General features: G+C 39.3%; 1 protein-coding gene across 3 annotated transcripts in view; it reads right to left on the reverse strand.

Annotated features, from left to right (window-relative positions):
- PPP6R2 (protein phosphatase 6 regulatory subunit 2) overlaps positions 1-26,072 on the reverse strand; it is a 112,832-nt gene that overhangs the window by 59,453 nt on the left and 27,307 nt on the right. The window contains exon 3 of one of the 3 annotated variants that reach the window (XM_051962599.1): positions 6,891-7,042. The exons of the other annotated variants lie outside the window; for them this stretch is intronic. The gene's annotated coding sequence lies outside the window, so the exon portion shown is untranslated. The remainder of the gene's footprint in view (positions 1-6,890; positions 7,043-26,072) is intronic. 3 annotated transcript variants of the gene reach the window in all.

Here is a 26,072-nt window from a genome sequence, read left to right on the forward strand (position 1 = left end):
CCTCTGTGTAGTCCTTTTAATTCATCAGTGATTACCACTGCTTCCTGGGCCATCTCCAGTTATCCCTGATCTTTAGCTAGCTACTAGACCCAGATGATCCTAGAAAAGAAAGTGGGCTGATGATCATGAACAGTTCTCCCTCCTTTAAATCCGATTCTCTTGCATCACCTCCCTGATGTCAGGATTGTCTTTTCTCATTATCAATGTATTTGCAAATATGCAATCTCATTGATCTAACTTTTAGAAATAGCCCAAACAGGCTCATGTCAGAATCAACAGATGGCAGGCTTCGTCACTCCAAGCTCCAGATCCTTTCCACTCTGCCACAGTCTCTATTACCATCTCCTAAACTGCAAAGAGAAAGCTGGGGGGGTCAGTAGCTAACGGCATCTCAGAGTTTAGGTAACCATAAATTTACTGTAAAATGCAGGAAATGGGCCAGTTTCTAAGGCAGAATGCAAAGGGAAAAGCTCAGAAAGCAAAATCTCCAGAGTCCACTTCAATTTCATTGTTATTCACAGAAAAGGCTGTTTAAATTCTAAAAGTACCACTCAGAAAGCCTCATCAGAACTAGCTACAAAGTGCTCATATTCAGAAAAGGAAAGGAGATGAAAAATCAGAGAAAGAAAGAAAATACACTTTAAGAAACCTGACGAGTGGGATTAGGGAATTAATACAACTTCAAAAATTTGACAACATATAAAGCTCTAATTTTGGCAGTCTTTTTCTATGGAAGATGCAAACTTTGAACAGGAAATCATTCCCAACCCTCAGGTATTTATTTAATAACTGAATGGGGAGACAAGATCCAGACTTCCCCAGACAAGTATACTACAATCATACTATACAAGTAAATGTATTTGAAAGACACCAAACAAGTGTCATGTTGGGATCATGATGTCATTGGGGAAGTTCTTATGGAGAAGGACACACATAACCAAAACAGGAGAATTAGAAGATTTAACAGAAGAAAAAAGAAAGAGAGAGAATTTCAGGCATGTCAACAGTGTGGGCAAAAGCACAGAGGTGGGCACATACATGGGATATTTCAGGGACACAATCCTTTAGTTTGGTAGAAGTACAGAACACAGAGTAAAGTTCAGAGATGAGATAAGACTGGAAAACAAAAAGTCAGAGCACACCAGAAGTAAAACTATGACTGACAGTTGACCAGCAATAGCTCAGGACCACCAGAGATTTTGTCAGCAGAAAAATGACCCAACCAATTTGGGGGATAAGAAATACTCATGAGGGGGCCAGACCAGTTAGGAAGTTGCTGAAGGAGTCAAGTCAGGGGTAATGAGGCCTTGGCCACAAGACTAGAGAAGAGAGGATGGCAAAGAAAGGGAATGCTCTACAATCTGACTGCAAAGTAGTGATGAGGGAAAAGAAAGAATCATAATCTCAAGATTTTCAAATTGGAGGAAAGACCATATTGGGAGTAGACTCAGAAGGAGGAGCAACTTTTGCACAAACATAATGCACTAACATTCATTTATGGACATAATGAATTTGAGAAACGAGTGAGATCTCAAAGGGAAATGGAGATCTAGAGTTCAAAACACAGGTTGGGCTGACTATAGAGATGGAGGACTCGCCAGAATGCAGGTGATGGTTAAAAGAGTGAATGAAACAAAACTATTTAGTGTATAGGAGTGAGGACCCAGATAAGAACCAGAATCCTCGGCCCCATTCGATAGTTTAGCATCAATAACAGATGGGATTTCATCAGTGGAAATGGCCTTAAAGATGACAAGGGACCTTCTGCTTTGCTGCTGCCCCTTAAAGACCAATGGATATTTCCATCTAACTTCTAACTAAACCTTCCCTATGTATTGTCTTCATGATAGAAGGGGAGCTCTTTGAGAGCAGGGACTGTCTTCCTTTTCTATTGGTATACTCCAGCACTTAGCCCAGGGCTTTGCACCTATTAACTACTTAATAAACATTCCAAACATTCATCCTTTCACTTATTCTGTGCCAGGTAGCATGCCAAGTGTTGAGGATACAAAGATCTGCTCTTACTGTATGCCTATTCTGATGGGGGAGAAAACACATAAATAATTACACACACACACACACACACACACACACACACACACACACACACACACACAATGTAAGTATAAGATCATCTTGGAGCAGGCATTAATATTTGGGGAAAACTGGGAAAGAGCTCTTGAATGAGGAGGGTTAGAACTGAACTTGAAGAATGCCAGCAGAGAAACCAGACTATGAGAGTCAGGGGAGAAGGGTAGATATAGCTGGTGAAAAGGTAAAAATTAGTGTTGGATGGGAGGAACAGCAGGAAGGCCGGTGTCAATGGACTTGTGGGAGTGAGGTGTGAAAACAGGAAAGTTTCAGATGCTAAAAAGAAGAGTTTCTGTTTGGTCCTGAAGGTAAAAGGGAGCTGCTTAAGTTCACTGAATTGGGGAGAGAGTGGGGATGACAATAAAACTGGGCATTAGGAAGATCCCTCAGACAACTGGAAAATGGGCACAGACTTGAGATAGGGGGGCCAGTTAGAAGGCCATCCGCTAGTCCAGACAGGAAGAGATGAGACAGTAGCTATGTGAGTGGAAAGAAGGGGAACATCTGGGAAAGACGCTGTGAAGGCAGAATAGTCTATGGGCCTGAGGAGGGAAAGATGATACCCATTTATGAGCTTCAATGCCCAGGAGAATGGAGGTACTCTCGGCAATAACAGACAATTTAGTTAGGGGTTGGAAGGGAAAGATAACGACTCCCATCACTTCCTGTGTTATATCCCTAGCATCCAAGAGTCTAGTAGATGCCACAGCAAACCCAAGCCAAAGAAAGATAAACCAAGAAAAACTCGAGTAATTATCTCTAAAAATACATTTTACTTTAAAACTTTAAAAACAGATTTTTTCTTTCACATTTTTATCTTTATCTCACAATCATTTCAATGTCTATCCAATTCTCCCTTGTGATGAAGCAACAGAATTTGTCCAAAAAGAGGCTCACAGACTGGCAGAGCTGATGAGAGACACTATTCTATCCCAGTCATTTCCTTCCGTGACCCCTCTTCTCTCTGTGAGGAAGAAGGTTCACTCCGGAACCTTTAGTGGTTTTTCAGCTTTTTTTGAGAAGAGTGACTTCCTATTTAGTGACTAAAATGTACACTGCTTGTACAGATTGTTCTTTTGATTTTGCTCACTATCATCTACAAATACTATCACGTTTCTCTGAATTCTTCAATTTTTTCATTTCCTCATGCAAACAATATTACCTCCATTCATATAGCTGATTTTTCAGTCACTCCCCCAAATAACAAACTCTGCCTTAGTGTCACTGCCCTAGGTATTTCAGCATATTCCCTGGGATTGTCTTGCTGAATTCCAAACTAATCCCCAGAAAAGTTGGTTCACTTTCCAGCTCCATCAAGAAGATTTAAGTAGACTTGACTTTATCCCATCCTTAAAACAGTGACTGTCTCAAGATTTTATTATTATTTTCTTTGTTTCCTGAGGCAATTTGGATTAAGTGACTTGCCCAGAGTCACACAGCTAGAAGTGTAAAGATTTGAACTCAGGTCCTCCTGACTTCAGGGCTGGTACTCTAGCCACTGTGGCTTTTATTATTTTTTTCCAATTTTCAGCAATAAAAATTAGAAAGATTTATAAGCAGTCACACATGCATGGGGACAAAAATTATTTTACAATCAAAAGCAGGTTGACTTTGACCTACTGGCTTTCCTAAAGCATGGTGGTGAATCACTCTCACCCCAATTCCCTCCCCCCATCACCATCGCTGATAATTCTCTACTTCTACTCCAAGAAATGAAAATGAAATGAGTTACACAGAGTTGGATACAAATGTAAATTATTAACCTTCAACTCAATATTCAATTATAGCATGTAGTCCTTTTGTCCATCTTGGATTAACTCCTCACTCATATGCCTCCACTTCTCAATAAATGACCTTGCCTTCTGCTTCACTGAGATTAAAATTATTCTTTAGAAATGTCTTCATTTCCCCTCTTTCCTACCTCAAAGGCTCTAGACATCTTCACCAAATCTCTCTTAGCTAGCTCCAGTGTCATACAATATTAATCTTCTCTCTCCTTTGCTCTAAGGTCCCAACCTCTCTTATCTCCTTCAAGAGTTTAATTACTCCAAGAACAATTATTTCATGCCACTGCCCAATCCTCCATCTTCACACTCTTATTACCTATTGGTTCCTTTTCAATTTCTTACAAACATCCCTGTGTTTTCATGTTGTTGTTTTTTAATCATTAAAAGTCTTCCCTTAGGGATTAAAAAACATAAAATCATGCTCTTTCTGACCAAGATCATTCATTCTGTTTGACTCAGAGATCTCATTATCGAGATTACGCCTCAAAGAATTTGCTAACAGAGAAGATTCCCCCTGTATAAAAATGTTCACAGCAACACTGTGACAATAAAAACTATGTTCCCAACATTGAGAAATGACTGAAGAAGTTATGCTCTATAAAGATAAAAGAGTGTTATTGTATCATAAGGTATGACAACAAATAGAAAGAAATCATAGCTAGCTTGAGAGGAACAGAGAGAATGGAAAGGGGGCTGGGAGGATGGCATTAGAAGAGCAAATTGAGAAGCAGCATGGCTTCAGACAAGTTCCTTCACTTCTTGGGCCAAGGTTTCCTCATCTATCAGATGAGGCAGTTGAACTAAAGGATCACTAACTCAGAGACACAGAAGGAACATCGTGGTCAATAGTGTCCTATAAATAGAGGGAAAAGGATCCACGTGTGCAAAAATGTTTGTGGCAGTCCTTTTTGTAGTGGCCAGAAAATGGAAACTGAGTGGATGCCCATCAGTTAGGCAATGGCTGGTTAAGTTATGGTATATGAATATTATGGAATATTATCGTTCTATAAGAAACGATCAGGAGGATGATTTTAGAGAGGCCTGGAGAAACTTACAGGAACTGATGCTAAGTGAAGTGAGAAGAACCAGGAGATCATTGTAAACAGCAACAAGATTATACAATGATCAACTGTGATGGACATGACTCTTCTCAACAATTTGGTGATTCAAGGCAGTTCCAATAGACTTGGGATGGAAAATGCTATCCGCGTCCAGAGAAAGAACTGTGGAGACTGAATGTGGATCGAAGCATAGTATTTCCACCATTTTTGGTTGTTTGTTTGCTTGTGTTTTTTCCCTTTTGATCGTGGGAAGAGAGGGAAGGAGGGAGGGAGAGAGAAAAATTTGAACACAAAGTTTTGCAAAGATGAATGTTGAAAACTATCTTTGCATATATTTGGGAAATAAAATATTATTTTAAAAATACTATTTACAAATTCACAAGATAACTATTTTGGAAAGAAACAGAATTTCTAAAGAAATTCATCTATATTAGAAAATATGAGATACAGCTGGACAGCTCAGCAGGTAGAATGCTGGGTCTAGAATCAGAAAGGTCTGAATTCACATCTGGTCTTAGACACTAGCTGTGTGACCCAAGATTAGACACTTCATCCTGCTTGCCTCAGTTTCCTCATCTGTAAAATGAGGTAAGGAAGGAAACAGCCAAACACTACCACATTTCTGTCAAGAAAGCCCCAAATGGGGCCATAAGGTATCAACTACAACTGAACAATATCTGTTTTGTCAAAATACAATACGGAGTAACAATTTTCTTTTTATAGTTTTCCTCGTCTCTCTACCTGGCATTTCATCAAGCTATCGTTAAAGCTCTGCTCCCTTCTCCCTGCCAGATTCACAGAACTCACCAGCTCTAGCTGCTGCTTCGGCTCCCGTAGTTCCTTGCCGTCTGTCTCCTCACCCCCATTCTCCCCTCCCCTAAAACTTCTGTCAAAGTGATCTCTAGCTGGCTCTTCCTCAGCCTTCTCCTGATCTTCCTGCACAATGTGCTGCTGGACCAACTCCTGTGATGAAGCTACAGGGATATCAAGCTCTCCTAAGTCTCCAAGCAGTTCCTGCTGTCTATCTCTCAGTGTCCTTCTCTGGCTCTTTGCTCTTTAAGGCTCCATTCTTGGGTTCTTCTCTCCAGGAAATCTCATCTATGCTCAATGATCAATGCAGGTTGTTTTCAGTCACAATCTCTCCCCAAACTCACATGTCTATTCTATCAGCACCTCGTCCTACTATGGCCAAAGCAAGGGGCATCATCTCCCTCTTCCTCTCAATTGCTAATGCCCCCACCCCAGATTAAACCTTTATCATCAGTCCCCTAGACTCCAGCCAATGTCTTCTCCCTTCAATCTATCCTTCACACAATTGCCAAAATAATTTTCCCAATACACAGGACAAAATATCACTTCTATTTCCTCCATGAACCTTCCTAAAGTTTGCAGTTCATACTATTGTAATGCTGGGGTCCACCCACAAATGAAACATGCTTTATATCCCAGAAATCTCTCCACCCCAGACATCTTGTCATCTCCTCTGCTCTAAGTATTCTCCACCTCCCCCTACCAATATGTTACCACTTACTCAGGGGTTCTTATTTAATTGGGCCATAAAGGGCCCATGGAAGGGATTAATCTCTTTAAAAAAAAAAACTATAAAGAAAGCTAGGAAGGAGCTGGGCCGTACAGAGCTTTAAATACCAGAAAAGTTTATACTTCGTCCTAAAGATAAGAGAGAGCCAATGGAACTTAATCACATTGATATTATCAGAATATTTTTGGAAAGGGCAGGTTAGATGAGTCACCATCTCTCTGATTTCCCAGACTATCCTTCCCATGGTCACTATTCTCCCAGATGCATTGTCTGCCCTTAAAAAGATAGGGGGATATATGGCAGGGCTATCTTGTTTTTTGTATTTGTAGCCTCAAATTTTAACATAGAGCAGGAGTTTAACAAATGTTCCTCATTCATTCATTCATTCATTCATTCATTCCCTTCTCTGACCTTTCATAGATTTCCAGAATGTGAAAGGTAGAAGAGAGTCTCTAGGCCAAGTCTATCTGAATCATGAACCACAGCTCGGATGTATCTCTAAGAGGCCATCCATTTCTCCAAACCCTTCGTCACAGTGTCATGACCTTGGAACACAGGCATTCCTGAAAGATTAAGGAAAGCAGGTAATAATAATAATAACAACAATGGAAATTAATTTATCTCTTTAAAAAAGCAAACTGTGGTTATTTTTCATTTTTTCATTTGAGCCTCCCAAGAACCTGGGAGGGAAAGTCTATCCCATGGTACTGTTGTCACGGTCGTAACAATTGCTAAACTTGCAGCCCAAATTTTGGTATATTCTGTGCCTAAGATCTTAGGCAGCTATCTGACCATGTCAATACTTCAGAACCTCCTCCAAATGGAGGGAACACAGTCACTCACATGCAGGAACCACAAACCAGACAAGTCAAGTCAACTAACATTTATTTAATTCAAGCTACATTTCCAGCTGTGGAGCACACAAAGACAAGATAAAACTGCCCTGCTTCACTGGAGGACATTATGTTCTATTTGTGGAATACAACATGTGTGCAAGAAAAGAAAAAGAAATTTTTTCTTTACATTGTTCGATATAATCAAGATTATAGTTTGATGTCACACTATATGAGGCCTCAAAATGAAGTGACTTATAATTTTTCTCCTCCTTCTGCCTTAGTTATCAAGAGATCTTTCTACCAGTATGTGGATCTGAGAAAGAAACTCTTCACCTGAGTTTCACCCAAGCCTGATAGAAATAAAGGACCCCAGTACTCTTCCAGCACATCTGGATCTTATCAGAAATGCTCCCTCCCACATCTGGCACCAATTACCCATTTCCAACTAAGCTCATTCTCAGGGTATATGACTTAGGCTATTATTTTCCCTCCCTCCCTTCCTTTCCCTGCTGAGGTGAGTTTCTTGAATGTGGGGACAAACCTCTATCTGCTAAAACGGCCACATGATGTATGTGCACATTACGTGTGTGTGTGTGTGTGTGTGTGTGTGTGCTTTATTCACTGGCTTTTTGTGCTAAAAATAAAGCTTGTGAGTTTATCATTAGCCTTGGGTAAAAGTCCAACAAAGGAGGCTGAAAAGTACTGATCTAAGTGGGGAGTGGAGGAAGTGGAGAGAACCAAAAGGGAGCAATGTCATGAAAAGCCAGATAGGAGTCTCCAGGAATGAAACTAGACTTCTGAGAGTGGCCAAGGCCTTCCTTAGGCTCTCTGGCTCCTCCTCCTGTCAGCAGACTGAGCTCCATAGCCAAAGGACCAGGAGCACAGCTGGCCTAGGGCCTGGGCTTCCTCTGCTTTCTCAGTTGGCTGCAGGCAGCCCCAAGATTAAGTGATGCCCTATTTAGGTCTGTTGTCAGCAGCTTCCCTGCTCCCAGAGCTTGACTGTCCTGCCTCGCTGAGTAAGACTTTTGTGATGAGAAACGTGACATAACATTTCTTAGCTTTGGTATTCTTTTGGGCACTTAGAATACACGGTATTTTGCACTGGCATTCGCCTTAGGAAATAAACACTCCACTATAAGTGGAAAAAGCTCCACACATATGTAACCCTCCACCCTGAAATGCCATTTTTATGAAATCCGAAGCAGGCTGCTAGCCCACTCTTATTCATTTACTGAGTTATTTGTTTGTTCATTCATTGATTCATTTATAAAGCAGAAGCCCTTGCCCTAGGTGCAGCAGAAGTCTCTCCCGTTTTGCTCCCAAGAATCTCCATGCAAAGTTTCTCATCTCCAGAGTAGGAAGGTCTCATTTCAGTTCCATTCTGAACCCAATGCATCAGAATGGCCTGAATCAGGCTCTACTTCTACCAGCTGTCTTTCACTCTGATTATATATGCCTAATTGCACTGGACGTACTGCATGCATTTCTAACATGACTTTCATATAAAGGGCATCTTTATGTTCCTTGTGCTAAATCCAAAAGAGTTAACTGTGTGAACTGTAGGAAATGATCATTTCTGTATGTTGTGTTCAATGTCCACAGATTTCTTAATATGTCATCAGTGATTTGCAGGACCTGATTTTACAACTAGGGAAGAACATAAAGAAGTGGGGAAAAGTCGCTTTCAGACTTTGCCCTTTTCGTGGAGTTTTGGGGCAGTATTTTTATATGAAAAAGCCAGGAATTAGCTTAGCAGTCAGCAGAAACAGTCACCTTGCTTCCTATGTATAAACCCTTCTTTATACATTTTCCCAGCCCATTTATTTACATGGGTTCTCTAAACCTAGAAGTAAAAACTTGAGGAATTCTGAATATCAGAAATCTTTTGCAGCCATAGCCTAGGTTATGGCCTGACCTAGAGAAATGCAAATTTAGGAAGTAGATTGCTAGTCCTCATAAGGTAGATGGAGCCTAAAAGTAATCATTTGCTGGAATGAGCCTGATTTAAATCCTAAAGACCATGACATCTGTGATCTGAAAATTTCTTGTCCGAAATATGGGAGACCTGTCATAGGAGGAGCTTTGAGGGAACAAAATAGGGCTGCTGCCAGTCCTAGGGCAAGGGAGAAAGAAGGGGAAAAGGAAAGGAAGCTGGAAGCAGCATGCAGGCCTAGGATTTCAGAGTGGCAGTGTCTAAGCAGCACAATGGATAATCAATAATTTTCTGGGGATCCATGGGACTTCTTTATCTAGAAATCCCCATCACGGTGATTTTGCTAAAAAGTTAAGGTGGTGCTAGGCCTTAGGAATTCAAAGACAAAATGCAGCTATTTCTGTGCTCAAGAAACTCTTGTTCCACTGACCTGTGCTTTCTAAGCACTGTGTAAAGAGAAGACTGTTATCAAACAGATTTCCAGAATCACAGAAATCCTGCCACCGAGAGTGCTCTAGAAGTAGAATTACTCCTAGTCCCCTCGTGATCAAAAACAGGCAGCAATATTGTGGTCTATCCAATGTCTAGCCAAGAGAACTGAGTCCACCTGCCAGAGTCTCAGGTATGGCGCATTGGGGCACACACAAATGATGAGCGACAGCAGCTGAAAGGCACTCTGACGCAGGCAGACCTTCGGGGCCCATTTCCCCCTCTTCTAGGTCAGGCAAAAAGCAGGGAGGCTCATTGCTAGGAGAGCCCAGAGCAGGCATTTTATTTCTCCTCTTTCTCTAGTGGTACGATGGAGAGAGACCTAGATGGGAGTTGGAAGATGGGCTTCAAAGCCTGGCTCTGCCAAGCACAACCTGCAGGCATGGCATTTAACCTCACTTAGAAACGGAGAGAACTAGACAAGAAGATAGATCCTGAAGCTCCCTTCTAGTTCTAAATCTCTAATCCTGAAATCCTTCCAAGGAATCCTACACATAAAATGAGGAATATAGAAAATTGGACGTAACTCCTGGGGACAAGTTAGAAAACCATGTCTCTAAACATGAGATGGGCAGCTAAGTAACTCAGTGGTTAGAGCGCCAGGCCTGGAGTCAGGAAGACTCCTGAGAGTGAGTTCAAATCTGCCCTCACACACTCACTAGTTGTGTGACTCTGAGCAAGTCCCCGAACCTGCTTGCCTCAGTTTCCTCATCTGTAAAATGTCCTAGAGAAGGAAAGACAAATCACTCCAACATCATTGCCAAGAGGATTGGTCGTGACAGAAACAACTGAGCAAAAGTAGGACAGACAAGTGTTTCAAAGCTAAACTACTAGCCCCTTCATATTTTATTGGCTATAGGCATAAGTTTCCAAGAATGAATTGCTACCACTTAAAACTACTGAGACACCAACCCTGAGGTGAGGAAAAAATAATAGTTAATAATAGATGTAAAAGCACTTTGGAAAACAAAAAAACATTCTTTCAATTTGGAAATTGGACAGAAGGTTATGTTGCTACTCTCATCACTGCTAGTATTATGAATAACAAAACTCCCTTAGAAACTCACTTTGAACAAAAAATTGGCCTTATCCTATCCTGTGTGAAACAATGATTGTAAGAGGAACAGGCAAAGAGATAATGAAGAAAAAGTAGTTTGGCTATGATAATTGGGGTATTCTTTTCTGTAACGAAAGGATATAATGTAAGGATGTATGTGTGTATATATGTGTGTCTATCAATAATATATTATAATATCATTATATAATCATATAATGCATACTATAACACAAATACAAATAAACATGTAAAATTTTATATTACATAATATAGTTTTATTATATATTATCGGTTATAGATTTTAAATTATAATATAAACATAATTATAATATGAATATATGTAATATATTATATTATGTTGTTATATATAAATATATGCAAAGATACTTCATATGAATAGTTTCTATAATATGACAATATAGAATTTGTTTATTATATAAAATGTGATACAGAATATCTATTTATATAAATAGAGCTGACCTTAGATTTCCAAGGCCCTTTCCTGCCAAGTTCTTTTCTCTTGAAGGAATTTTCAGCTATTTGCTGGGACTCCTTCCTAACCATTGTCCTTCTCCAACCTCTTCTCAATCAAATTAAAAGCACAAATCTCTGGGAAACCAAATGCTCTATAAATTGAACAAAATATAGGTATTGTATTGTTTCCTCCTGCCCAAAATGTCAGTCTTTCATACCTAGAATGAAAGTTAATGAAATCCCAGACTGGGAAATGGAAGACTAGAATTTACTTCATCATATCCACAGAGCATGAAGGGCTTTATTGTCACATGCAGTACTTCTATATTGCCCCAAGATAAAACAGAAATTCCTCATTTTAGTATTTGAGTTCCTCCACAATTTGACTTCTACCCACCTTTCGATCCTCCCTACAATTTTTGAATGTTGTCATACTAGACTGTTAGCTGTTCTGAAAACTAGATATTCTATTTCCCCCTTCCATTCATTCAGTAAAAAATATATACTTTCACAGATTATCATCATTTCCTAAACAGGTTTAACCAATGAAAATCGATCATCACAACAAGGAGACCAAATGAACCCAGAAACTGCTTTAGACAGCAAACAGATTTAGTGAAGATCATTTTTGCTCAATGACCTTCTGTTACTATTAAGCAACACTTTTATAAAAACAGAAAAAAGAATGTTTGGCCAAAGATGTTGGCCACTTCATGGATGATATCCAATATAAAGCTAAAATGAAGGACAGAATCCCTGAAGTCATCCATTTAAGCTTGACCTGATGCTGATTACATCAGACATAAAACTGGCACAAAACTTCCTGGACAAGAGAACCTTTCAAAAAGTTCAGGCACTATCTAGAGAAAAAAACCAAGTGGATAAAAATGCTTCCTCCAGTCTAGATGGTGGTATGCAAATAATACTAAATAATAATATAAAGCATTTTTATAATGGTTTAAGATTCACAAAACTTTGTGTGTGTGTGTGTATGTGTATGTTTATGTGTGTGTATAGATATATATATAAAATCTCATTTGAACCCCAAAACAATTCTATCAGATAAGGGCTATTATCATCCCCATTTTACAGATGAGGAAGAAGGCTGAGAGAAGTTAAGGGACTTGCCCAGAGTGACACAACCAATAAATAACTGGGACTGAATTTGAACTCGGCTCATTTCTTATTCCAATTCCGGAACTTTGTGCATTGTGGCCCCCACTTAGTGGCCCAACATAAAGGATAACTCCTATATCTAGTCCCTTAACATTGGTTCATGTCCACAGTAGATGGACAATACTCGGGTCCTGAATGGAGCAGAGGGAAGGCAGTGAGCCAACATGATATTGGGAAAGTGTACAGTGGTGCTTTAATGATACCAAGCTTCTCTTTAAAATAAACATCTTCTTACATCAGTTTCCTTGGTGCTTTTTGGGACCCCATTATGATTCCATTACCACTGCTCCCTTGCTCTCTCTCTCTCTATCTCATACACACACACACACACACACACACACACACACACACACAGTGAATCCTCCCTTGTGGTGAACAAAAACTAGTGCAAAATCAAACGTGTCTTAAATGGTACAGCCAGGCACAGTGGTATACACCTCTGATCCCAGCTCTGGGCAAGCTAAGTATGGCAGACCTTTGGAGCTCCTGAGTCCAAACCTGCAGTAGACTATGCCAACTGAGGATTTAGCCTCAGGTAACATAACAATGGTCAGTCCCCAGGAGTGGGGAGAGGGTACCAGCCCAGGTGGAAATGCTGATCAGCAATAAGACCAGCCTCTAAGTGAGATGGGAAGCTCCAAAAGAGTTATGCAGTAGTCTGCACCCATAGTCCTCAACCTTTCTACCAATGTTCAATGGCCCCAGATTGATCATTGCAATCAGAGTTCAGCTTCTGCTACTATAATCATTGAAAATATCATTCTAGTAGCTCAATTTTTATTTGCTCTACATTCTTTTCTAAGTGTTCTCATGTTTTTCTAAATTCTTTAAATTTATTATCTTTATAACACATTAACTGAGGCAGCTAAATAGAGTAATGGACCAGAAGTAATGAAGACCTGAGCTCAGAACTAGCCTCAGAAACTTAGAAGCTGTGTGAACCTGGACAAGTCACTTCTCTCTGTCTGTCTCAGTTTCTTCATCTGTAAAATGAGCTGGATGGAGAAGGAAATAGCAAACCATTCCAGTGTTTCTGCCACAAAAATCTCAAATGGAGGTCCCCAAAAAGAGTTAGGACAAGTGAATGAATAACAACCATCACCATAATATACAGCATAATATTTCATTGTATTTATGCACCAAAATTTGTTCACCCATGACCAAATCTAAGAGATCTATACTTTACAGGGTGGTTGTTGCTATTTGTTTGTTTTTTTCCCCATTAACCACAAAAAGAGCTACTATTATTAATGTTTTAGTATTTATGGGACTTTTCTGCCTATTACTTCCTTGGGGTATATACTCAGTACTGGCACTACTGGATCAAAAGGTATGAAAAAAGTTTAGTGAATTTGCTCACATAACTCTAAATTCTTTGGCAGAATGAATAAACCCATCTACAATGCTACTAATATATATCCTCACATGCCTTCCAATATTATTTTTCATCTTTTACCCAGGACAGCTTGGTAATATGGTAGACAAGAGTGCTGGGCCTAGAGTCAGTAAAACCTGAATTCAAATTCAGCCTCAGTCATTTCTTAGCTGTGTAATTCTGGACAAGTCACTTCACCTTGTCTGCTTCAGTTTCCTATTTGTAAAATGGGGATAACAACATCTACTTTGTAGGCTGTTGTGATAATCACAGGAGGTGATATTTGTAAAGTGCTTAGAACAGGGCTTGGTACACACCAGGCATTTAATAAATGTTAGCTGTTATCCTACTTATCTTTTATCACTGCCTCTTTGAAGGATATAATGTGAAACTCCAAAGTTGTTTTCATGTACTTTTTTATTATTAGTTATTTGGAGCATCTGTTGATTTTTCACATTACTTATAAAAATTGTTCACCTTCTTGGATCATTTATCTATTAGAGAATGGTTCTTGCTTTTCTACATGTGTATCAATTCCCTATATATTATGGATATTAGAAATAGTCGATATAGTTTTAATCATTCGATACTGATCACATATATCTGCAGCTGGTTTGTGGTTTTGATTTTTTTATTGTCCAAACTGTCTTTTTGGTCTTTTATGATCTTTACTATTTCTATTTAGTTATGAATTTTCCCAATGGAAAATGTCCTATCTATCTTTACAATCTCCTCTAATTCTCTGACCAACGTTTGTATTTTTTTTGTATAGGAATAAAAAGTTTGCATGAATATTGCTTTATAATGTTTTCTGAGATCAGCTAATTCAACAATAGCCTCCCTTCACTTTTATTTTTTTTATTTCCCTTCATTTTTAAAACTTTTTGTTCCTCCAATGAATTCTGGACTATAAAGTATATGGTCAAAATAACAATAACATTAGCATTTATAGAACACCTACTATGTGCCAGGCACCAGGCTAAATGAGGTCCTACAGCTAGGCAGGGTGGGAGGCCTAGAACTTTGCCCACTATACCACTCAACTACCTCAAAGTAGAGTAGGGAGCTGGCTGTGAAGTTTCCTATTTGATCCTGAAGGTAATAGACATGAGATGTCTACAGAATCAGAGCAGCATTTTAGGAAAACTGCCTTGGCAACTGAGGGGAGGACTGCCTGAAGTAGGCAGGGTGCAGGGGGGATTTGGGGTGCAGAAAGCCTATAAGCAGGAGGTCAGTAGATACCAGTCATCAGTATCTTGTTTGGGGACAAAATATGGATTGAATGAACAACTTTTAAATGAGGAGAAGCTCCTGAGTAATGGCCATAATAAGGAGAGTTTGGATGCAGTCACGGGGAGGGATCATCAAGTTTTCTTAGTCCAGTGCTAGTAACACCCTTCCTTCCACCACCATCCCAAGTTCACTTTCCATGCTCATGAGCTCTCAAATCCCTTGATACATTCACACTCTGCTGTCATTCCCCCTTTCCCTCTGCCTCCAGTCTCTAACCCTGTTGACCTTCCTTACTGTGACCTCCAAGCCAACATTCCTGGCCTGGCTCTATTCTCCTCCTTTCCCCATCCTAATCCTACAGTGAACCAAGTCAACTCCATCTCTCTTCACTCAACTCATTTCCTTACCTATAACGCTGATCTTGACCCATACCAAGCCCCAACCTTGGATTACTGCCCTCACTATAACTTCCTCAACATAGTGATCAACAAAGCTGAAGGAAATCAGAAAAATTAGCTAGCCTGGGTCCACTACAAAGATCTTACATGATCCTTCCCTTCGTCCTCCCCACTGCACCAAGGCAGTCCTTTGGCACCTTGCTAATCAATTCATCCTACTCCAAACTTCCACTTCCAAACGTTTTTATCCCTGCCCAAACTTCCTAGTGTTCATCTCCTCCCTGCATCATATTTTACTGAAAAAATTGGCGCCATTTGCCAAGAACTCCTCCTTCTCTTGTCCTCATCTCACATCAACCAGATAACTTCTCCAACTTCCCCCCATCTCATAAAGAGGTGGTCCTTCTCTTTCCCAAGACAACCCCTCTCCATGCATAAGCAATCCCGTTCCATCTTCTCCAGCCCCGTGTATGGGCTGCTTTCTTATTGTCCACAAACACACCCATGTCCTGCTCCATCCTCAAACAACTGTCCCTGACTCCCTCTACCCCATCTCTCTTCTTCTTGTGGCTACACTTCTTGAGGAAATCTCTAACTGATGATGCCTCTGTAAACTTCCTTTCATTCTCTACTGAACTTTTTGTACTCTGGTTTCCAATCTCCTCATTCAACTCAAAGTTATCAAGCATCACTTAATCAAAAGCTAATGACTCATTTTCAGTCCTCATTTATCTGACCCTCTGTGCAGATCACTCTCTCTTGATTCACTCTTGATTTTCCTTCTCCCTACATTCTGTCTTCTTGCTGAGTCTCCACATTTAGATCCTGCCCTCAGATCCTAGGTCCACCCAAGAATTCTTATCCCTTCTCCCTTTATCTTATTTTTCTGGGTGATCTCACTATTACTGTGTGCAGATGCTGCTCACCCCAGCTTCTCTCCTGACCTCCTGAAGTTTCACACAGCCAACTTCCCTACCAGATGTCTTGCAGAGAGCATCAACTGAACACATCCAAAATGGAATCCATTCTTTTCCCTCCAAACCCTTCAGTCTTAGCTTCTTTCCTTCTATGGATTGGCCCAACACCCTCCAGATGGGTGGGACCCGCAGCCCCCCATCTTTCACCTCCCCCAGATCCAATCAATTGCCGTGTCCTGTTGATTCCTGACACTCTCTCGCATGTGGCCCCTTTTTCTCCTCCAACACTATAACCACCTCTTTCACCTCACAGCAAGGCTAATGGAGAGGCTCTCCCGGCTCAATCTTCCATTCATCCATCAAAGTGATCTTCCTCTAAGGCAGAAGCCTAACCCACCACCTCCTATGCACACATGCACATGCACATACACACACACACACACATACAAGCACATGCACGCACACATACACATGCATATGCACACACTCTCACTCTGTTTCAATAAACTCCAGGGACTACTTATTATCTGCAGGATCAAACATGAAAGGCTCTATTTGACTCTTAAAGCACTTAATAATCAGATGCCTTTCTCCCTTTCTGGCCTTCTTCCTCCTCACCCCACTCCTGCAGTCTGAAGTCCAATGACACTGGCCTTCTTGATATTCTTCCCACAATACACTCCCTTGCAAGTATTTCCAGTGGTTATTCCCTGTGCTTAAAATTTTCTTCCTTTGCCTCTATCTCCTGGCTCTCCCATTCTTCTCCCCCTCAATGCTAATGTCTTCGTTCTGAGATTACCTCAAAGATAGGGACTAAGGTTTTGTTTTTGTTGGCATCCCCAGCCCTTAGCATAGTATCTGGCATACAACTGGCACTTAATAAATGCTTGTTGGCTTGACTACTTGCCAACTACTTGCAGATATTTTGTACCATTCTCCCTTCCTTATCCTGAACTTTATCTGTATAAAAATCATCTTAGATCTGATCCCCACACTTGTCTGTCACCCAGTCTAAAGTTATATTCTCCCCAACTGCAGGGGCTACAATATTTCAAGCTAATTTCAAAAAAGAAACTAAAGACTACTTCTGAATCTATGACTAATTTCCATAGTTAATTTAGTCTTTGACTCTCACACCCTTGGAACTGCCCTCCTCATATAATGTTCAGCACCTAATATTAAAACTCCAAAGCTAGAGGTGATCTCTAGCAATCTGGCTTGCTCTGTCACCTCCAGGCTCATGCCCAAACCTGCTTCTAAACTGCTGGTGCCAAAATAGCACCGGCCCTTTTCCAGCTGGGAAACAGTAGCTACTTGAACTAATTTTAGCCCAACTAATTTGAGTAAAGGGACCAGACTGGATATAGAGTTAGCAGAATCAAAAGGGAGAGTCAAGATCCTCTAAGGCTTGATCTGGAATAAGAAACAGCCCCAAAAGCCAAGAGGCTAATAAAAAAAAAGGGAGGAAGCTAAATGGAGATGAAGATTCTGAGGCAAGGAGAAAATGTGATTCCAAACTTGTTCTTCCTTTTGGAAGCCTGAAAATTTCCCATCGTTGACTCCTTTTTAGTGGGTGCAATATAATTTCCATGTCTTTTTTCCCCTACTCAATCACTCACTTTTACAATTTATACTTCCTCCAAGACATTTATTACACAATGGGTCCCTACTTCAAGTCATTCTGTGAAAGTACTGCATGCAGTACCAATTGCCTCAAATCTTGTAACTATCCAGTCTCCCCAGAGAAATCCACAGTACTGTTAAAACAGAATAGTTTAATCCTCTACATTAGGAAAACAAAGAAGAAAAAACCAAATCTGTCCTGGTAAATTAATCTATTAATAACTATCTTTAAAAAAAAAAAAGTGCTAAAGAAAAAGCTCAGAATTGAGGAAGAAGATGTAATCAGCCTGTCCTGAATTTGGATAATTCAGTCTTTTAAATGATTGCAAATTATTATTTGGTCACATATTATGGTTGTTCACAATGGAATACTAAAATCTCAAAACACCAAAAATTACAATAATCCAAAAGGCAAAGGAAAGATACATTGTGGGTATTGAGTGACCATCTTTTAACAAGGGCAACTTGTGTGCCAGAAGAGGCTTAGAAGACTTTATTGAAAATAGTTTTCTCTGAACCAGACCTGTGACCATTGAGAGAAATAGCTGATTTATACTCTTGAGTCTGAGTTCCCTGGGGATAGTGAGGAATGAAGTGAATGGGGAAATAGTTGGGGTCAGAGGCATCTCATACAAGTCAGAGGCAGATCTTAAACCAAGATTTTCCTGAGATTTGTACCTTGGCAATTCTGCAATTGTCATGAGATATTTAGAAAGTGCAGGTCTGAGGGGAATGGAAATGAAGACCATTTGTTCAGACATTTCCAATGTCTTTGCCTTGCAAGAGGAGATAATAGACTATTGGATTCCTTTCAAGATGTGTCTGTATTTGCTGATAACCTCCTGGAAGCCTTTAGCACTTATACATCATCTGTGAGGGTAAAATCAATTTACTTTGACTCTCAAAAAAGGGACAGACAACAGGCTGATAACCCTGGTGGTGTCTCCAAAATTAAGAAAAGGAAAAAAGGACAGGAGGAAGACATCCATCATATCTTCTCTTAAAGAGCATTTCCATCAGAATAGGAAGATACAGATTTTCAATCTGATCCAAGGTAGAAATCACAGAGCTTTCCAGAGTACATAAAGGCATTTTGGGTCCTTCCCAACTCATCCAGATTATTCCAGATTCTCATGCTGGTGTACAGAGCACTATTGTAGTCGTATAATAATTGCCCCCTCCAAGCCTCATCTAGAACACTGTCAGTGAACCAGCAGGTTACCCATTCCATTTTGGGGATGGTTCTTACTGATAAAATTTAATGAACAGACTTTGTTTTAACCCATCCAAAGTGGCAGGAATATTAAATTAAATTTCAAATATATTGAAGTCCCATGATAATTTTCCAGTCAAAATTTAAAGGAAAATTATTAGCACTTCTCCAACATTTCTAAACAAAGATGAAACAAAATGGCTTCTTCCTGTTGAAACAAACGACCCATTTAAATAAAAATGAAAATATAAGTACATCTCATTTAGCAAAAGTCCAGTTTGCTGAAAGAACACATGCTGCTGAGGCCTGAAATAAACAACTTAAGATTTCCAAACTTCTTGCAGTCTCTCATTCCCAAGCTTAAAACAGTAACAGGACAACATTAGCAACATGTAACATGACGCTTTGTTTCAGGGGCTTGAAATTCATGCTTAAAAAGAGCAAGCAAGGAATTTATGATTAGTCTCAAACCCTGTCTGAGAATTAACACATTAGTTTTAAATGAGTTTCTATTCATCAGAATGGGTTCTCTATGTGTAAACTTTTGCTACTGTACTCTCAGCTACTATAACTACTAAAATTCAACCTATAATTCCTTTCAAATAATCTATGATTTATACTTGTCACTAATTTGTATTCATCTTTAACACCAATTAGTACAAATTGGTGAGTTTTGTTGAACTATAATTTTTGTAACAAAAAGATTTCCAAGCTCCAGACAAAAACAGTCTTCTTATATTAAGCAATGCCGTAACTAAACAAGTCAGCCTCTTGGAAGTCATTGTTCTACATCTAGCCAAAGACCCATTTCATTGCCCATGAATTTGACAAGATCCCGCTAGAATACAGAATCTTCTGGAGGATACATGCTGACTATCCTTTCACTCCTGTCAAATATTTCTATCAGCCTAAGTCTATCATTTGTCTTGTGCTCACGTTAATTAAATACCTAGGAGACGTCTCGGAGAATCAAATTCATTCAATCAAAGCATTGTGTTCACCTCTCATTACTTGGATGAGCAGTCCTGTTCATTATGATTAATCCTTCATTCTACTCTAACCAGAAATTCCAGCAACTTGGTGCTTATGCTAGAAAGAGTGAGGATCTTTTCTCACGATCAACAAAAGGAAGCACTGCCAAACAACTGTTTCTGAGTAACATTATTAACTGGCTTTTGGTCATTTGTGCCCAGCAACGGGAAAGATATCTCCAACATACCTGAAATGATACTAATGCTTCCAAAGGATTCTCCTCACATTCTCTAAACACCTCCAGCAGTCTAAGGTGTCACCAACATTTTCTAGCCTTTCATAAAACAGACAGATGTAGAGGCCTCCAAGTCCTGCTTTGATTACTTGCTTTTTAAGGTTACGTTAAGCATCTCCCAGAAGGGATTTTTCATAGAGAAATGTTGGCACTGGAGTCATATAGTTCCAGGTAAGAGTCTTTTCAAAAAGAACATTCTGGTGGTGGAGACTGTTGCTAAGAGAGAATCAGAACCCTAAAGAAGCCTAGAAATTGACTGGTTACAATTCAATTCTATTTACTTTTCAGAATAATGATCTAAGATTCTTGATGCCTGCTAAAGAAGGCAAAAAGTTATCAACCTAACCAGAGGAAAGGCGAGCATTAGAATGTCAACTTGAATGCATCTATTTTACACTGGACAAGGAGCTAAAAGCCCATTAAACAAGTCTGGTCCTCTGAGACCACTGGGATGCTGAAAGTTGTTGTAGCCTGAAGGAAGCCCTCAAGCCAAAGAAGCCCAGAGAGAATAAAGGAAGCATGGCTACAATACAGCCTTATAAACCCCAGGTCGCCCAGCCAGACTTTATAGTGCTCTAGGTCCCTCTCTCTGATGAGAAGCAAGACCTTCTTCTTGGTAACAAGATGCCCTTGATTTGGAATGGATGCAAATGAAAAAATGGGCAAGTCAAGAAGAAATTGTAAAAAAAGGTCAAGACCGGATATCCTTAATTATTATGCATCAGAAAGAGGCAGCTAGAGAGAATAAGAAGTTCATCATACAGCCAAAGTCATCATTTTTGGGCCCTCCATCTGTCTGTTTTCTCTAAAGTCTCCATCCTTATAACAAGGCTGGCACACTGGCGACTCCCACCCGGGGAAGAAGGAGATTAACATGTGATCAGCCAGGAAAGACAGACTGGAACCAAACTGGGAAGTGCTTTAAATACTAAACAGAATTTATGGTTTAGTCTAAAGGAATGGGGTGGGGGCATGGGGAGAGGCAACTGAAGACTCCTGAGCAGAGGAGTGATAGTCAGATCTGCAATACACACACATACATATATACACATATGTGTATAATACGTTTAACAGCTCCATGGAAAAAGACTTAAAAATGGAGAGACTTGAGGTAAAGAGAATGATCAGGAGGCTATCTCATTAGTCCAGAAAAGAAGCAATAAGAGTTTGGACTAGGGTGATTGTGGTGTGAATCTGAGGGAGAAAATTGAGGTGAGAGATATTGAAGAGATAGAATTGCCAAGATTTAGCAACTGAGTGGATATGGAAGTGGGTGGGGAAAGGTGTTACAATTATAATTTAACAAAAGGGTAAGCTGAGGCAAATCTCTAAACAAAATATATATATATTTTTAATTTTTATTAGAAATGTTTATTAGAAGGGCCATACTGCCTTCTCAATAAATGAGTCAATGGATTTTGGCTCCATTAATGCCAAAGATCTGGGCAAAAGGACTCCTCTTCTTTTATATAGGTTTTGGAGAAAATAAAACAAAGATGAGAACAGAGTAGATGACACCATGGGATAAGGGGCAACATGACTAATTTCAGAGTTGAGGCATAGGGTACAACATGATTAATAGGAAATTTGGTAATGGGAGCTAACTATATATAACCCCTCTTCTCTCGTGAAACAAAAAGCTCACTCTTTCAATCCCAAGAGCATCTCAGACTTTGGGATAGCAAATCCAACATTCTCAAAGGACGTCCACATAGAGACATCTGGCAAGCACCTAAATTTCCCCCATATTTCTCCTCTGATTCAGTGTATGTCTGAAGACCAGAAGAGTCACCACACTCTGTCCTGCTGACAAGACATGCTTCCAAATAGAAAAAAAAGGAGGAGAGAGTCTATGGAACCTAAACATCACTGTATCATTCTTGACTAAAAGTGCCTCATTTTATCCCAACATTAAATTTGGATGAGCAGGGTCTTAGTATCCCACCATCCCTAACAATCTAGAAGTGGCAGTCCTCCTGGCCTCGTGTGTCCAGAGACACAAAAATTCATTTCACACTAAAAAGGATCTTCACAGTAGAGTCAGGTGTCTGTGACTGTAAGAAAATGAGAGTTCCAACAAAGTCAGAATTCTGCAGGACACAATGGAGGTGGTTTAAAAGAATGACAAGGGGCTTAGGAAGCAGAAAGTGGACACAGATGTCCAAAAGAGAACTCATTTTTTTTTGACCCCAAACTCATTCCTCTTCATAATTTCTTTATTTCTAAGGCCTCAACCCTGTAGGTTCACAACTGTCTTTCCTCCCTTGAGAACTTCTCTCCTGTCAGCATCCTGCTTTCCAGGGGCACTAAAGAACCTCAGGTTCTCCTCATCATCCTTCCTGGCAGAGATCCCTACAGAGTGGGTTATACCATGCCATCTCTCTTCCTCTTCAATATACCCCAGGGGCTCTCTATACACCATTGATACAAAGTACAAACTGCTAAAACCAGCCTGGCCCCAACTAATCTTTCTACAGCCGCCTTATGCATTTCTGCCCAGGAAATAGATGAGGATTTGTGAGATTTGGAGCCAGAAGATTTAGGCAGTCAGATGACGATCACAACTGAGTGCTCCACTCAGAATCTCTGGAATTCCGAATCCCTGTGATTCTCTCTCACAGGATTGTCTGGACCACACCACTTTTCCCTGGATACCACTTCCCAATCCCTCATCAATCAACTAATCAAAAGCCTTTGTTACAATGTCTCCTCTATCATAAACTATGATAGCAGGCATGTGGACACAAACATGAACAGCCCCAACCCTCAAGGACCTTACCTTCTTAAGTACATACACATATACAAGCACTGTGCTCTCTTAACTGCACTGCACCACCAGCTGCCATAATTTTGAATAAACAGAATGAAAAACATTTTGCACTAACAAAACCAATGCAGCTAAAATCAGAAGGAAAGCAAGAAACTGGGATAAATTTATACAGCAAATTTCTCTAATAAAGGCTTCATTTCTCAAACATCTTGGAGAAGAGAGCCAAATTTGTAAAAATAAGAGCCATTTCTCAATTGATAATTGATCAAAGGCTATGAATAGGCAGTTTTCAGATGAAATCACATGAAAAATGCTCTAAATTGTTATTGATTAGAGAAATGCAAATTAAAATAACTCTAAGGCACTATCTCATATCCATCAGATTGACTAATATGACAGAAAAGGAAAAGAAGAAATGCTGGAGGAGATGAGGAAAAATACTTACCTTATTGGTAGAGATGTAAACTGGTCTAACCACTCTGGAAAACAATTTGGAACTGTGCCCAAAGGGTTATAAAACTATGCATACCCTTAGAGCCAGCAACACTACTAGTAGGTCTACCTCCCCAAGGGATCAAATAAAAACAGGGGGGTGGGGGGGAGAGAGGAAGGACCTACATGTAAAAAAATAAAGCAATTCTTTCTGTGGTGGCAAAGACTTGGAAGTTGAGGGAATGCCCATCAATTAAGAAATGGCTGAACAAGTTGTGGTACATGAGTGTAATGGAATATTATTGTGTTATAAAAAATGATGAGCAGAATGGTTCCAGAAAAATCTGGGAAGATTCACATGAATTGATACAAAGTGAAGTGAGAAGAATCAAGAGAATATCGTATGCAGTAACAGTAATATTGTAATAATACTCAAATGTGAAAGATTTAATTGCTCAAATCAAGACAATTCTGATTCAAGACAATTCTAAGAACCTGTAATGAAAAATGTTCTCCATCTCCAGAGACAGAGCTGTGACTCTCTAGTTACAAACTAATGCATGCTTTTTCATTTTCTTTATGTTTTTGCTTTTCGTTGTTTTATTTTTGCAACATGACTCATGCAGAAATATATTTTGCATGATTTTACATGTATAACCTACAACATATTTCTTGCTTTCTCTATGGGAAGTGAAGAGAAAGAAGGGAGTAAGGAAGAGAATTTGGAACTCAATATTTTTCAAGTAAATGTTAAAAAATAAGTCATTCTTAAGTAACCCCCCCCCAAAAAAAGACCCTATAAGCTATATAAATTGCTTGGATTTATTTACCAAGACAAATGCAACAATTTTATGAATATAACTACAATGCAGGAAAAAAAGACAAATAATTGGAAAGATTGTTTATGACTGACTCATGACAATAATAAAAATGATAACACTACCTAAATTGATTTACAGATTCAATGCTATATTAATCAAACAACCAAAGATTTATCCAGAAGCCAAAATGGAATAGTAGTAGAAAGCAGTAGAGAGTCTCCTTCCTCATTCCCCACTGCCATCTTCAAACAGATCTAAAAAATTCATCAGAACAAACTGTGATAGGAAAATTCAATTAAAAGTAGCTCACAGTGAATCACTTTTCCAGCCTGAATTAGAACTGGGGAAGGGGACAGTATTGTAGTTTAAGAAATCATAAAACTGCCCACATCTCTTAGAATCAAAATGCACCATAAAAATAGAATTTATCGATCCCCTCCTAAAGGATCCCCAGAATGAAAACTATCAGGAACATAATCAAAATTCAGAGTTTCTAGGTAAAAAAAAAAAAAAACATTGCCAACAGCTAGAAAGAATTCAATCAAGGAGCTAGGTATTTTTAAGCAGCTACCACTATAAAAGAACAGAGAGCTTGGGATATAGTATTTCAGAAAAGCAAAAGATATAGCTTACAATCAAGAATAACTTCCTCAAAAAAAAACTGAGTATAATCCCGTAGAGAGGGGAAATGGGTCTCTATTGAAATAGAGGATCTTCCAAGCAACCCCAATAAAAAGATGAGAATCATATAAAAACTTTGAAATAATCTACAGGAGTCAAGAGAAACATAAAAAGGTAAACATAAGTATACAATCATAAGAGATTAATCAAGAATAAATTGTTTACATCCTCATAAGAAGAAATGATATGTGTGTCTTCTTAGAACCTTCTCATCAAGAATTACACATAAAGATCAGTTAGAGGATCTTATGTTTTTGTGATCTTAAAAGAACAGAAAGGGAAGGGAAGAGGTACATACTGGAGAATGAGAGAAAAAGAAAAAGGAGAAAATTATCTCACATAAACAGAATGCAAAACAAGAAGCATATAAACAAGGAGAAGCTGGTAGGGAGAACAGGCAACATTGAAACTCATCTGAATTGAAACTCATCTGAATTGGTCACAAAAGGGAAAAATGCACACAAATAGTTGGATATAGAAATACATTTCACTCAAAAAGCAAATAGGCATGAAAGAGAAGAAGGGAAAAGGATAAAATAAAAGGGAGGGTAGATTAATAAAAAGATTAGTTCTAAGCAAAACAAATTCAGGATATTAAAAAACATTTATAGTTCTTTTTGCAATGGCAAAAACAAAAACAAACTAAGGAGTTGCTACTAAATGAGAAATGGCAGAACAAATCCTGGTGATGTTTCTGACGGAATACTTTTGGTACTAAGAAATGATGAAAGGGAAGGTCTCAGAGAAAACTAGCAAGACTAAACTGATATAGAATGAAGCAAGTAGGCAGGTCACAAATAGCCAAATAAGATCTGGTCTAAGCTCAAAAATGAGGTGATAATAGATTCCTCATTGCCCAAGTCCACACCAATTCAGGTCCATGAGCTTTCCATGAGCC

This window comes from Antechinus flavipes, chromosome 5 (genome assembly GCF_016432865.1).
Source record: "Antechinus flavipes isolate AdamAnt ecotype Samford, QLD, Australia chromosome 5, AdamAnt_v2, whole genome shotgun sequence".
Taxonomy (NCBI): Eukaryota; Metazoa; Chordata; class Mammalia; order Dasyuromorphia; family Dasyuridae; genus Antechinus; species Antechinus flavipes.